Source organism: Boleophthalmus pectinirostris, unplaced genomic scaffold, assembly GCF_026225935.1.
Source record: "Boleophthalmus pectinirostris isolate CB_2022bp ecotype Guang Dong unplaced genomic scaffold, ASM2622593v1 HiC_scaffold_9, whole genome shotgun sequence".
Lineage (NCBI taxonomy): Eukaryota > Metazoa > Chordata > Actinopteri > Gobiiformes > Gobiidae > Boleophthalmus > Boleophthalmus pectinirostris.
Genome location: NW_026571541.1, coordinates 2,044,583 through 2,060,829, shown reverse-complemented (window position 1 = coordinate 2,060,829; position 16,247 = coordinate 2,044,583). Strand labels below are relative to the sequence as shown.

General features: G+C 39.7%; 1 long non-coding RNA gene across 1 annotated transcript; it reads right to left on the bottom strand.

Moving 5' to 3' along the window:
- Nucleotides 1-11,597: 11,597 nt before the first annotated feature.
- LOC129412645 (uncharacterized) lies at nucleotides 11,598-12,816 on the bottom strand. Its single transcript, XR_008633774.1, has 3 exons — nucleotides 12,173-12,816; nucleotides 11,833-12,008; nucleotides 11,598-11,640 (listed from the first exon to the last, which is right to left on the bottom strand). It is a non-coding gene; the product is annotated as an uncharacterized LOC129412645 (long non-coding RNA).
- Nucleotides 12,817-16,247: the final 3,431 nt, after the last annotated feature.

Here is a 16,247-nt window from a genome sequence, read left to right as displayed (position 1 = left end):
TAATACACCAGACCCTGTTACGACCAGGCTCAGCCACGCACAGATACACCTCTTTATGTCTTCCTCTGGATCTCATCTATGAACTGACTGTAGATGCTCCTTTTGTATGTACTGCCTTGATAAAGACAAGAAGAGATTCTATGAAATCTATGTCCCAGCACTCAAAATCAAACCACCCTCGACTGAGGTAGAATATTGCTGCAGATGCTTCAAGTGGTCAGTAAAAACATCTGGATTGGTATATAGTCATTGTCATTCTTTCAAAACTTATGAGGAAAATGTTAACCCGAATTTTGGGCAATATGCAGATTTGGGTGTGTAACAGAATGTGTCAATAATGAGCTGTATTTGAACACACCCACCCACCCACACCGAAGTTTGTAGTAAATTTAAATGACATACTTTGGGGAAAATCCAAATCCTAATCCAAATCAGCCCCACATATCAGCCATATAATATGAGCAGATCTTATCAGCCATCACTTTCTCTGGACTCTAAACAACTGTCATCGGCATCGGTCAGGAAAAACCCACATGGTTCATCTGTAGCACACACTACTGTTTCAAACTCCAGAGTGGGAAATACCTGTCCTCACAGAGACAAGGAGGTACATGGAGTAAGTGTGAACTATAAAACTCACACATTTGACCTCTTCTGCAAAGAAAAAACTAAAATATTCAGGAAATCACAACTTTATAATGTACACACTACACTTGATTATTACTACTACTACTACAAAAAACAAACAAACAAAAAACAAAAACAAACTTCCAAATATGTAACAATTGCAGTTGCTACAAAACATTTCTGTTCACATTTATGCAAAGTTTTGATCACAGTTAGAGCAATAGAAATATTACAACTGCATTTTTTTGTTTTAATCTGTGGATGTGGATTAACTGTGGATCAACTCCCAGTACATAATGAACTTTTTAGACCTTTTTATATATTATAAAACAAGTACATATGTAGATAGTCCTTTTTGTATGTGTTAATTTTACAGCTTAACAACACAAACAGGCTTTTATTATTGAAGAGAATTGAAAATTGTATTTTTGAGCCTACATGTGTGACTCAGAGTCCGAATCTGAAAGGATACAGGTTAATTATCGGAGTACTCAAACCTCAAATGCAGCACAATGCAGGATTTCTTCATTTTCAGGATTTTCTTCAACATGCTTGAATCAGAATACTACTTTGAGTATACTACTGATGCAGGAACCCTGTTGTGGCACAAGTAACAGCTATTTACAAATACTACATACTCCTAGTAGGGCTAGGTATTATTAAGAAGTTGCCAATGTGATACATACTTCGATACACAGGCCATGGTACAATACATCTTGATACAGTGCACTTTAGGTTTCATACGATGGATTTCAAATCGATTTGATAGTTCAATAAAAAAAGTCTTTGTTAAATCACTTCTTGTGCAAAGTTCATATGAAACACTAACATTTTAATCATCAAAACAGTGAAAATGTCAAATGCGTCACATAAACGATTTTCTTTCCTCTGAACAAGCTACAAAACAAAATAATTTAATAAAATATACAAAAAAGTACTCTTGGTGATATATCAATACTGTATTATCACATCAAATGTTATGATATTTTGATATTTTTGCACTACTACTTTAGAATACTACACAACACATTATTAACAAATAATCAAGTAAAGTAAACTGCACAATACAATGTCTTGATTCATTTATCATTTGAAATATTAAAACTGATCACGTGTCAGATTTGCTGTGAATATACTAGAGTACAATTCAGCTTTTAAGTTATCAGTTGCAAGTTCATTAGCTAAAATACTACTACTAATACTCCTACTAATAATGTGTATATAAATCCTTTTTGTTTGGACTGTTCATGTTTAAACCAGATCATTTTGCCCACATTTCATAGAAGATTTTTAATGAGACCCTCAAGCCAAATTTCCCAGCCAGCCACAATTGGATTTTATTTTAGGTTAAGTGTCACAAATGGACTCAAATGAAAAATGAACTTCCAAGTATAAAAACATCTGTGATCTGTGTGCATTCACCGTTGTGCCGTGCCAAACAGTGGACCATCCTTCAGGTCCAAAGGGGAGCATTCACGTCCAGTATTGTTGGAGTGAAGCGGCTGCACTGATCTGTGTAATGGGTCTGCGGTCTGTGGTCTCTGGTCCAGCCTGGCACACGGTCATCCCACAGTGGCTCTGGCTCACCCTCAGCTCTGGTGCTCATCCTACATATGAACGTTCCAGAGCCATGTGGTAGAATAAACAAGGATCCCCTGCCCAGAAGCATCAACAATTAAATATGAACCACCGTCTTCCAAGTTTGTTTTCAAGAAGTAACCAAAATATGCAGATTTGATGGTTACAGAGATGTTCTCAAGTCAGACTGAATAGATTTGTGCTGCCAGATAAAAAAAAAAAAAAAAGAAAGTTCCGAGACTCCCAGGTCAAGCAGCAATAGATGACAGCAGATATTACAGGTCCTATATTACACAAACTAGAGTCTTACGAGCTTTTAGACATGCTATAATGTTGTTAATTCCTCAGAAACATACCTGGAGTTGTCTTCTGATCCATTTGTCATTCATTTCTTAGTTGTAAATCTGCATTATTAGTCTGTGTGAAGAATCCCTCAGTCATCCAGGTAGAATCTATGGTGAGGAGAAAATTCTGTTTGTCGACTGGACAAAAGTTCATCCAAGCTGCATCTTCAGTTCTGGTCAGACGCTGGTGGACACTTCCTTATATCTGTCTGCAGGGAGGAGCTAACTAACAAACTTGGAGTTATTCGGACACTACAACACAGAGCTCAAGTGGTGCCTACGAGCACAGAGGGAAAGGGGAAAGAAGAGCAACGTGCAGAAAATGGGCCTTCAACAAAACCAAGAGAACTAAAAAACAGGACAACAGAGAATCAGAACCCAGGAGAAACGGGGGAACTATTCCGTATATGGCCAGTGTCTCTGAAAAACTACAGAGGATTTTCAGACAACATGAGATCCCGGTCTATTTCAAACCTACGAACACTTTCAGACAGAATCTGGTCCAACCAAAGGACAAAACACCAAGCCACAAACAAAGTAATGTGCTCTACTCCATTCAGTGCAGTGAAGGCTGCAGTGAATGCTACAGTGGAGAAAGTAAACAGACACTTCACACGAGGATGAACCAACACAGACGAGAGAGCAGCAGTGGACCTCAGTCTGCTGTACATCTCCACTTAAAAGCCTCAGGCCTCTCATTTGAGGACAGTGAGGTACAGATTTTAGCCAGAGAAAAGAATTGGTTTGAGAGGGGAGTGAAAGAAGCCATTTTTGTTAAGAAAGAGAATCCTTCTCTAAACAGAAATTGACTCAGACACCATCTATCTCCTATTTACAACTCCATCCTCAAACCTAAAACAAAACAAACAAAAAGAACAACAGGTGTAGTCAGGTCAGGTCCAGAGGTGTGGAAGCTCCATTATGACCATGAATTGTTCTGCTAATTAGACCCCACACCCTGTACAGGTCAATAGGCCGAACTAACAAACAGAAACTGTAAACAAGTGTGTGTGTTAGTTTCAGTGTAGTTAGCTCCTCCCTGCAGATATAAGGAAGTGTCCACCAGCGTCTGACCAGAACTAAAGAAGCAGCTTGGATGAGCCGTGAAATGTCTTCAATGAAAGTAACTTTTGTCCAGTCAACAAACTTGCAAACAAACTGAATTTTCTCCTCACCATTATATTAGTCTGTCTGCATCTCCAAAGCTCATGTGTGAACAAAACACAACCCCAGGTCTGTTTGTGATGAGAAAACAACTTTGAAACATAGATCAGAAAATAGTGTCATATGAGCCTTTGAAATGGACAGTGTGGTTGGAGTGACAGCTTTGACAGCTTGTGATTAAAAGCAGTTTTCAGAAGTGGTTCTTGTCTTGATTTGTTCATAATGTCTGATCACTCTGTACTTGACTGGAGGCTCAGACAAGAGGACTGGTAATCAGACCAACCAAAGACTCTCATGTCCTTACACCTCCTCCCTCTGTATATCTGCTGTCTAATTTAAATAAAAGCTGCAACAATTCACAGTATAGTTCACGCAGTGAGTTCAGGTAGCAATTTAAATATTATATGGAGTTAGTGTGTGTGTGTGTATGCGTGTGCATGTAGGGGTGTGTCTGTGTGTGTGTGTGTGTGTGTGCATTCGTAATATCATCAGTAAGATCATCTCTGTTTGAGGCTAAACATCAGTGAAATTGGAAACACTGGGTTCAGTTCATGTATATTTACACACTGAACACTGCACATTATTTCACTGTTGTAATAAATACATTGATTTTCAGAAGGTGTAATGCAGCAATACACTATCGACAGCAGACAACATGCCAAAGAAACAATAAAATGATGAACTGGACAGCTGGTCAGAGTTCTTCAAAGCAGAACCTTCCACCTCAGCCGTCTCTGTAAAACTGTAGCCTGCATGGTTCCAAGGGGACAGTAAATGGCAAGTTTATACTTTTGTCTTCTAAGGGTGATCCACTGAGTGCATTTACTGCTCTCCATGATATGAAAAAGAAACTTCACACACAAACATTTGATTGATTGTTGAATGTTTAATTTGATGACTCAACTATAGTAAACGATCTCAAGTGTTAGAGGAAACTTTCAGATGTTTGATGTAACTCTCCTGAATTGTACGTAGGCGTCCTGTTGTAGAGCTGGAAAATCTATTTTAGAAATGATGTGTTGTAAAGGTTCCAGCACACATCTTCTCTCCTGGGCCACAAGAAACTTTTTGCTGGGCCGTGTGGATGCATGAATTGTATCTGAACATCTTGCTAGGCTTCATATGTTTCTCTGATGCTTGTTTGCTCTCAGGGAAAACAACATGCACACATTACAGACGACTGACTTTCACCCACCACATTGTGTATGTTTTTTAAAATTGATTTACTTCATGAAAATATATAACCCCTCGCCTCCCTCTTTTTGTTGTGTCTTTGTGCAGTATCGTAACAGCCCCAAAAATCTGTGATAAACCAAAAGCACATGTGTAAAAGTCCAGATTCTATGAGTACATTTGACAAATTTTAACCCTTGAAAATCTGAAGGTGCTTAAATAGTTTTTTAGATACAAAATCTGAAATTGGCTCCTCAGAAAACTCTGCTCAAAACAGGTAGTGGAGCTGTTAAGGACCAAAATAGTTCGCTTTTATGGTACAAGCATGAAACTTTGCCACATTAGTAACACCCCCAGGACTATTATTTTTGGATATGGAACCAAGTCTAATTTAACACTGGAGCTGAGAACTGGAAATGTCACAAAATGGACTACATGAAAATGAGGCTGGCATAAAAAACACTGCATAATCCCTTTATTATAGTCTAATTTGCTTAGCTATCCATTTTGTAATGTTGAACAACTATTTTTCATAAACTCCAAAGGTCACATGACCGTTTTCCTCCAGAATGTAAGGGTTGTGTGGTTGAAATCCAAGTTAATAAAATATTTTATCTTTCAAAGCCATATTTTGGGGGTTTTGATAACAAAAAGCATTTAACCATCTCTAAAGATCTGTAAGTGCCATATCATATTTCATAATGATAATTAAATGCTGCATTTAAGCGACACTTAACCCCAAACACTTGACCACTTTAACCCCAACAGAGATTTACCTTAAATCGTTAAACTTATTCAAAGTGCTCTTAAGTGCAGCTGCTGCCACATTAGCATGAATCTGTACATGCCAAATTTGCTGTTGCACATGTGCATCACCCAGTACAGGCTACTCTGCATCCACACTTAATAAGTTCACAGCATGAGTCCTTTGCCTGGCGGAGCGTGGTCCGTAACAGTAACCAGTGACTGTGTCACGCTTCCATCCCCAATCTGCAGGGCTGAGCAGATCTGGTGTCTTAAAATACTAAAATTCTCAATGGTGTATTATAACTTTTCTGGTTGTGGGTCCACCACCTGCTTCTTTCATGTAGATGTTACAGCTTTGGCTGGAATGTTCCACTGTATGGAGGATATCAGTCTTGTTCAGTTAAGGCAAAATGCAGACATTCTTACATTTAGCAGGTGTCTTGATTGTCACTAGGGAGATGGATAAGGTTAAAGTCATACTGCGAAAGCAAAGCAATAACATCTCCATGGAGACAAGCAGGTATCTTAACTTCCACTGGAAATGTTACATTGTGCACCTTTAAAGACGTTAAATAGCATTTTCCTTTTACATAGCCTTTACATAGACATCTCACATTATGGGAAGAAAAAAACAAAAATCAAACAAACAAACAAACAAAAAAAAACAAAACATTATTTCAGCTGTTTAAGCACTTTTTAATTTTTTTTATTTGACTTTAATTTTAACATTTGAAGCTAAAACAAAGTAAATATGACTGACTGACTGGTAGAATTTATATAGCGCCTTTCAAGATACCCAAAGCGCTTTACAGTTCATTATTCAGTCACTCTACACTCAGTGGTGGTAAGCTACTACTGTAGCCACAGCTGCCCTGGGGCAGACTGATGGAGGCTGCCAATCTGCGCCATTGGCCCCTCCGACCACCACCATCACTCACGCTCACACCACTTTCATACTAAATCATACATAAATATGTGATCTTAATAATGGGTTTATGTCTTTATTACAGTCCATATCTCACTGCAGTACAGGTGTGGACAGAGCCTCCTCTTTAGATTATAGTCTGAACACCTGCAGATCATTCTAGATTGACAGATTGCAATCCAGAGCTGCCTTGAGGCAGACTGATGGAAGTGCAGCTGCCAGCCAATCTGCTCCATCGGCCCCTCCGACCACCAACATCACTCACGCACACAAGACTTTCACACTAGGCAATGTGGGTGAAGTGCCTTGCCTAAGGACACAACTGGTGCCCCACTGTGACACCTGATTTTCCCAGTGTCTCCCATCCAAGTACTAACTAGCCCCAGTCTTGCTTAGCTTATGAGATCTGATGGGATCAGGCTTTGACAAGCTGGTATGGCCACTTATGGCACACTTGGTGATGGTTGTGGTTTATTTGTGGCACACACCAGATTTAAATCCATCACCGTGACCCCTTAAAAGACAAGCAATAAGAGCAAGCATGTTTCTTATCTAACATTCATTTCAATCAATCAATCAAACTTTATTTGTATAGCACTTTTCATACATTTGAAATGTAGCACAAAGCGCTTCACATGCAACAGAAAAATTACAATATTAAAAATAACAGCAATCCCCCACCCCATTATTTCATGCATATATACAACAATAAAACATAAACATAAAGCTCCTAAAGGTTATAGTAAAAATATAAATGGAAAGCTAAAAACAGATGGAGACTAAAAAAAATATTAATGGTAATGTAATTAAAAGCAAATACTACTACTACTACTACTACTACTACTACTACTACTACTACTACTACTACTAATAAATAATAATAATAATAATAATAATAATTATTATTGTAGGATCCAGTCGAACTGAGAAGGCCAGAACTGATGGTTAAATGACTTTTAATCTTTCCTTGCCGTGTCATAGAACCAACGTAAGAGCTAGACAAGAACAAAATAACAGCAATTACCATACGATTACAGCATCACTAGCTCATTACATTGCTTAACCGTTATCCATATTTAACATTAATTTGATACAAGTGACAAGAAGTTCAAATATACATTAACAAGTCAAACAAACCTTGTTCCCCTGTCGACTGTAGCTATCTTTACTTTGTTTTATATAACTTTTCTCCGTTGTTTTGATTTTCACTATTAACGTTGCCGTGTTTACTGTGCGTCGTTTCTTTATAACGTTTTTTCCTTCACTTCCGTTCACACCGGAAGTTATCAAAATAAAAGCGCAACTTACATTTAAATGCCATAAACTGCGTGTTAATGTATATGAGAGCTAACTTGACCTTTACAATTATTATTATTATTATTATTATTATTATTATTATTATTATTATTATTATTATATTATTATTATTATTATAAAACAAGTAAAAGTTTCAGTTAAAAGCTAAATTAAAAAGATACGTTTTGAGTTTACACTCGCAGTGGACCTCAGATCCTCAGGTCGACTGTTCCACAAACGGGGGCCGTAAAAGTTGAATGATGCCTCACCGTGAGTTTTAGTTTGGACTCTTGGGACAGTTAAAAGAGGACTACCTGAGAGTCCGAGAGGCTCATATGATAAAAGCAGATTAGATAAATAAATAGGACCAATTAAAGAACTTTAAAATCTATCCTGAAGCTCACAGGAGCCAGTGCAGAGACTTCAGTATTGGGGTGATGTGCTCTCTCTTCCTGGTCCTCGTCAGCAGCCGTGCTGCAGAGTTTTGGAGGAGCTGTAGTGGAGCTGTGGTTTTCTTTGGAAGACCAGAAAGGAGAGCATTGCAGTAATCAACACGATTTGTGATAAAAGCATGTATTAAAGTCTCTGCACTGGCTTGAGAGAGAAATGGTCTGACTCTGGCAATATTTTTTAGATGATAAAAAACAGATTTAGTGATGGACCTGATGTGTGGCTCAAAGCTAAGCTTTGGTACCTTATTATGGTAAGGATAATCAAATGCAAGATCATTTACACACTTGCGATTTGAATGTTAATGCATAAAGATTTTTTAGGCTTAAATTTGTTAGTAGTATTAAAGATGTACTATGTAACTTTCCTGCTGGGAGCGATAATGGCAATGCTACAGTCTATTGTTCCTCAGTATGTCATTAAACTTGTCTGTCTCCTTGGAGACAAGCCAGTGGCGCAACCAGGCCATGTTTACAGGTCAGATCTATGGAGAGGTGACCCCCACTCATAATAAGAATTCATGTTTAGTAGTTTTTATATGCGTACTTTATATTTTTACTCAAGTTTCGCAGTAGTACTTGTAATTGAGTAGATGTTTTGTGTAACTGTACTTTTACTCTCAGATTTTCAGTCGTCTTTTCACCATTTGAACCAAGAAACTAAAAAGAAGCTGATTTAACCAATGAATATACCGGTTAAAGAAAGAGGAGGAGGAGAGAGAAATGAAGATAGAAAATCAAACCTACTGCCTTAAAGCAGGACTAAACACCTAAACTCCACCCACAAACACATTTCATGCTTGTTTTCTATAGAGATATCATTGTTCTGCCTGGAATGTTCCACAGTGTGACATTAAACAGCTCTACTTTACATTTATTCAATTACAGGTGGTTTTATAGCTCAAAAATAGACATGCTGACTGTGAGCGAGGTCGCCTCTCCACAGATCTGACCTGGAACTTGGTCTAGTTTAGTCTCCATGGAGATAGAAATGTTTAATACCATACTGTGAAACATTCCAGATGAAGCAATATCTCCATAGAGACCAGAAATGTTACACAATGCATCTTTAAAAAAAACACCATTAGTTTAGTAGCAAATTTTTTTTGTGATTTAATTTTTACTTTCACTTTAAAAACAGTATTGAAACCCCTTGCAGTAACTAGTATCTTGAGAATACATATTCTTCTTTATCACCTATATGATGATTTAACATTATTTTCCAAAAAAGGCAGTTTAAGCAGTAATTTAGCTCTCAGCCTCATTTACAAGTCAACCGTTTTGTGACACGTGCAGTACTCGGCTTCAGGGTCGACTAAGGCTTAGTTCCATATCCAGAAATGTTCGTCCTAGGGATGTTACTAATCTGGCAAAGTTTCATGCTTGTACCATAAAAATGAACAATTGGGCACCTTTTTGGTCCTTAACAGCTCCACTAAGGTCAGGGGGGAGATGTCAAAATATTTTTAATGACAAAACTATAAAGAGTTGGGAGATAAAATCTAGGACTTTTCCTGTTGGAAAGTGTGTGAACCTCCTAGAATTTTTTCAGTCAAATCTGAGATGGTTGAGTGGGGCTTTTGGAGATTTAGTGTGAAATGATCCAATTATCTTCATCCAGACACAGAAGTGAGGTTCATGTCTGCACTCTTTTTCTGTCAAACTCCACTATTAACATCACTTTTTTTGCTCAGCGATGTAAAAATAGATGAAAAATGATGGACTGTTTTAAACCGAGGAGAGTGAGTCTGTCGGAGCACACAGAGACACTGAAGAGTCGTCATAAAGCATAAATCCAGGGATCAGAGTGTGAGTGAATGTGGTGTAGAAGGTGTGGAGGTGGGTCAGTTGGTCAGAGGAGACTGTGTAGAAGGACAGAGAGCCAGCAGGACAGTCCACAAACACTGACACTCTCCCAGAAGAGGAACAGGGCTGAGGGAGGAGGGTTTGTTTGTTATTATGATGAACAGAGAAACCATCTCCAGACTCCAGGACTGATCATTGTGTCCAAACAAACTCTCTGCATTGTCTCCTTTCCTTTTGATTCTTCTGTAAGACACTGATATATAAACCCATCCACTCCACTGGACCTCCCAGTAACAGCGACCAGTCAGACCAGTGGAACACAGAATCTGAGGCCTCAAGTCAAATCTGTCCTGATAATCTGGATACGGCTGCTCCTCTGTCACACATGTCACCTTCTTGTTGTTGTCAGACAGTTTGAGTTTTCTGTTCGCTGTGTTTGGATCCAGAGTGAGATGACAGAAATCTGATGGAGAGAAGATACAACACAGCAGCAGTTAGTCCCCTGTCCACTCTCATCATTCCACTCTTCTGTTTGTCTCACGTTTATGTGAGTGTAAAAACATTTCCTTTCACAGCCCCACACCAGTCTATTTCAGATTATTCTCAGTGTAAATCTGGAGTCTATTTCAGATTATTCTCAGTGTAAATCTGGAGTCTATTTCAGATTATTCTCAGTGTAAATCTGGAGTCTATTTCAGATTATTCTCAGTGTAAATCTGGATTTCTCTGGAGTTTGTTGCTGCAGTGACAAAGTGCAGCTCCAGTCTCTGACGTCACTCCACACATTCCTACACTCCTCTGTGCTCCAGGACACACACTTTCTCCTTTAAAGAGGGGCTATGTTCTGAGTCTGTCCTCTCTTTGCTCCTCGTGCTAAATCCCTCCCCCTTCAGAGCACTATCCCAACACACACAACCCCTAATGAAACATCAGGTTTGTCCAGTTGCTGTGCTCAGTTTTGTGTCATGTTTTTGTGTATTTATGGAGAATTGTCATGTGGGAGCGTGGGGGACGTAGGCTTGTGGGCAGAGCCTCGTACAGGCTCGTACTGCTAACAGTAAGGAGGGTCCAGGAGAGATCTCTAGATTACTCAAACATGCATGGATGACTTTTTCTTGCATAAGAGCTGCTCTTTAAAATCTGTCCATGTGAATCCAGTGTGACTTGTGCTTGTGTGGAGACAGTCCTGTGCTGAGTCCAACAGTTGTGTCTGTGTCAGTGGCTTCTGATGTTTTGATTAATTTATTGTGATTATTGTGATTTTGTACAAATAAACTTGCCTTGGATTGTAAAAACAGTGTCCAGGTGATGACCCCTGAAACTCTACATCTCTACATCACAACAGTGTTTGAACTGCCTCAAAAGGAAATGCTGTGACCCGCAAAAATGAGCCAGTTGTGTAATAGAATGTTGACAGACGCTTTGTTTGTGTGACACAAATAAAATCATAAAACTGAACAGAGTTAAATGGTTTAAGTCAGATTTACATCTCCGGACTGGATTCATCCATCGTTCTCCAGCAGGTGTCAGTCTGAAGGAAACACACCACATCAGAGTTTGTCTCAGAGTATTTTCACTTCATGTGACATTCAGATGTGTTCTTTTGACCCTAACACTCTTCTCAGTCTGTGGTGCACAGGCCTCTGGTGCTTCTGAAGTCTGTCTTTATTCATGACACTGTCATTTATGATTTTGAGTGTTAAGCAGGCGAGCATGTCCATACCTGAGAGTGTCCAGTGTGCAGTGGGGGTCCTCCTGTAGAGCACACAGGAGCTTTACTCCTGTGTTTCCTGGATGGTTGTAGCTCAGGTCCAGTTCTATCAGATGGGAGGTTGGTTGGACCTCAGAGCTGAGGCCAGAGAAGCACAGCCTTCCTCTGAGAGCAGACAACCTGACAGTCTGAGGACACAGATTATTGGAATCAGTCCATTCATTAGAAACATTCAACCCAAATGAGACAAAGAACAAGTCCCAGATCTTTATGTGACTTTATCAAATGTGATTTTCCAACGCAAATACCAACAGGTTATGTAATAAAAGTGAAGAATATGAACCCCTCTGACCTGAGCTGTTCCAGTTTACAGTGACGACTCTTCAGTCCAACACACAACTTCTTCAGCCCTGAGTCCTTCAGGTGGTTGAGACTGAGGTCCAGGACTGTCAGACTAGAGGACTGGGAGCTGAGGACTGAGGACAGAGCTTCACAGCTTCTCTCTGACAGGTTACAGCTGCTCAGTCTGGAGGAGGAGACAAGAGCTCATTAGAGAAGAACTCAGAACAGAAGTGACAAGTTCAGATACATCCTTTCACTCCCAATCTCAACAATCAATCTGTAAAGAAAAAAATAAAATCATGAAAACAAAAACAGTTACTGTATTTCTGCTGTAGGATGGTGTTGTTTTACTCGTCTTTTAAACCTGGACAGTTTCATTTCATGAAAAACAGTTTATTTATCCATTTAAAGAATGGGCCTAATACTTTATGAATATAAATGTTCTTGGGACACAGTTGACTTCAAACATGTTCTCATTGGTTCTTGGACAGAAGGAGGAGATCAGATGTTCTTTCTCGTGTCGTTTGTTTTTGTCTCTGCTGTTTTGTCTTTGTTTGTCCCTTTGTCTCTTCTGTGTGTGTGTCTCCTCCACACTCCTGTTTCTTGCAGCTCTGCTCTAGTAGAATGGAACACAACTTCCAACAGGGAATCAAAGTTATTAGTTGTAATGTAAATGGGATTGGAAACAAAATAAAGTGTTACAAAACATGATCACATCTTAAATCTTCAGCCTGTGACAGCGATGATACAGCAGACACATTTAAGTGAAATGGAATCGCATAAATTCAAACAGAGATGGGCTGGACAGAGGCTTTCCTCAACAGGAAGTGAAGTGTAACGCCAGGAGGTCGGGAGGTCGACTCCGACCACGGTAAGTCATGTGTAATTACAACTGCAGCATCAGAAGGCTGGTTCTTACAGGAGCTTGAGGTGTGAATAAACAAACAACCAGAACTGAAGTTTGAACCAAAAATGTGTTGATGTGTCAAATAAACCAGACAACAACAGGAACAGATGTTAGGATTTGTATTATTGGTTGAGGCAAAAGTTCAGAGTTTAACCCAAAAGAAGAAGTTCCAGTAAAGATACAAACAGGTTCCAAATGTCCACAGTAGGGTGTGTGCGGGAGTCTATTTTGTCTGACCACTTAGGGAGTTCTGAAGCTCGTCATCGTGAGGTGAGTGGAAGTCCAAAAAACCCGACTGTTGAGACGTGTGGAACTGGAACTGTGGCAAAAACTGAATCCAGCACTTGAATAAACATGGTGGGCAGTGAGTCGGGTCCCAAACCTTTTACAACATCTGCAGCTGGAGGAAGTAAATGAAGTAAATAAATAAAGGCTTTAGGAAGTGCAGGTTACAGGAGAGAGTCTAATTTCTAAAAAGATGGACTTTAAGTTTACAGATTTAATCATAGAGATGGAAGACAGATCATCACAGTCGGACACAATTACTGTAAAAAACATCACTTTGGTGAATGTACATGCTCCTAATTATGGACAAACATGGAACTGGACTTGTTGCCAAATGTAAAGATGAACACATCATGTTTGGTGAAGAGTTAAATTTAGTGAATAATCCAGAGCTGGATCCCTGTAAGCGCCCACTGCCTGTAGAGGGCGCTCTTTCTGCATCTCTTAATGAGCTCCAACAAATGTCAGGTTTGACAGATGCATGGTGCTGTGTGAATCCTCTTTCCAGATACTTCACCTTTACTAAAGTGCAGAATACAAAGTCAAGAATGGATTATGTGACACATCAACTCCCTCATGCACATTATGATGACGTCAGATCACGCTCCTGTATCTGTTTGTTTACTGTGACGCCCCAACAAACCTCAAATAAAACAGTGTTTCATATGAGTCATGTGAGGGACGCAGAAACTGTTACTAGTTTAAAAAAGAAAATATATATTTTTTAGATGAATATTGGATCAGTTTGATCCGTTCAGATGGTGTGGGAGGCTTTTAAGGCCACATGTCCAGGGAGGTGCATTAGTTATAGTAAAAAACAAACTTAGACTGGAGTTCACACTGATGCAAAAACAACATGAATAAACCCAATGACCTGAAATTTAAATATTCTTCAATATTGAAAAGGACGGCAATTCAAACAATAACACATGAAAAGTATGAGGAGGAAATCTTTTGAAACTGGAGAAAAAGTGTTAAATGATTCGTGCTCAGATTGAAACAACTGGAGAGTAACTCTTCAGTGATTCAACACACTGGTGGTTCATGTGTCACTGCTCAGGCTAAAATAAACTCACGTTTCCACACATTTATATTCTATTGTGAGGATGATTTCAGATATTATTCTTGCTCCCAAACCAGGAGAACCCCTGTCATGTTCTTTTGTTTTGGTTTAGTTCTGGATTAGTGCTGGTTTAGTTCTTGGTTTAGTCCTGGTTTAGACCTGGTTTAGTTCTGGTTTAGTTCTGGTTTAGTTCTGGTTTAGTCCTGGTTTAGTTCTGGTTTAGACCTGGTTTAGTCCTGGTTTAGACCTGGTTTAGACCTGGTTTAGACCTGGTTTAGACCTGGTTTAGTCCTGGTTTAGACCTGGTTTAGACCTGGTTTAGTCCTGGTTTAGTCCTGGTTTAGACCTGGTTTAGTCCTGGTTTAGTCCTGGTTTAGACCTGTTTAGACCTTTAGTCCTGGTTTAGACCTGGTTTAGACCTGGTTTAGACCTGGTTTAGACCTGGTTTAGTCCTGGTTTAGTCCTGGTTTAGACCTGGTTTAGACCTGGTTTAGACCTGGTTTAGACCTGGTTTAGACCTGGTTTAGACCTGGTTTAGACCTGGTTTAGTCCTGGTTTAGACCTGGTTTAGACCTGGTTTAGTCCTGGTTTAGACCTGGTTTAGACCTGGTTTAGACCTGGTTTAGTCCTGGTTTTAGACCTGGTTTAGACCTGGTTTAGTCCTGGTTTAGTCCTGGTTTAGACCTGGTTTAGACCTGGTTTAGTCCTGGTTTAGTCCTGGTTTAGACCTGGTTTAGACCTGGTTTAGTCCTGGTTTAGACCTGGTTTAGACCTCCTGGTCTAGTGGTTTAGACCTGGTTTAGTCCTGGTTTAGTCCTGGTTTAGACCTGGTTTAGTCCTGGTTTAGTCCTGGTTTAGACCTGGTTTAGACCTGGTTTAGTCCTGGTTTAGACCTGGTTTAGACCTGGTTTAGACCTGGTTTAGACCTGGTTTAGTCCTGGTTTAGTCCTGGTTTAGACCTGGTTTAGACCTGGTTTAGTCCTGGTTTAGACCTGGTTTAGTCCTGGTTTAGTCCTGGTTTAGACCTGGTTTAGACCTGGTTTAGTCCTGGTTTAGACCTGGTTTAGACCTGGTTTAGTCCTGGTTTAGACCTGGTTTAGACCTGGTTTAGACCTGGTTTAGACCTGGTTTAGTCCTGGTTTAGTCCTGGTTTAGACCTGGTTAGACCTGGTTTAGTCCTGGTTTAGACCTGGTTTAGTCCTGGTTTAGACCTGGTTTAGACCTGTTTAGACCTGGTTTAGTCCTGGTTTAGACCTGGTTTAGACCTGGTTTAGTCCTGGTTTAGACCTGGTTTAGACCTGGTTTAGTCCTGGTTTAGACCTGGTTTAGACCTGGTTTAGTCCTGGTTTAGACTCCGCTCTCCTCACTTCTCCACGTCTCTTTATTCTGTGTATGATGTGACCATAAAACAGTTGTTGAGGACTGAGGATTGTTTCAGACGGACACTGCTGAAGGCCGAGGTGTGAAACACGCTCCACCACTGAAATGCACTAATATTGTAATGGAACAAATTACTTTGAAATGACAGTAACAAGTCATAAAAAACTCCTTACAGTTTTAAAGTCACTTGCCCAACAGTGAAGCTGACCACGGCAAACGTGAGGGTTTCCAAAGTAGATTTCAAAGCTCTTATGAAGAGTCTTTGTGGAGCTGGGCTTTTTCACACGACACAGATCTGCCCCAGGAGCACGATGTGCTGATGTAAACGCACAAATACAACCAAAGATTCATACTCATGCGCCTACGCTCATGTAGAGCCTCAAAAAACAGGACGGATCCTATTTTCTGAAATCTCCGCTGGCAGGACTCACTGCTCCTCACGCACGTTTA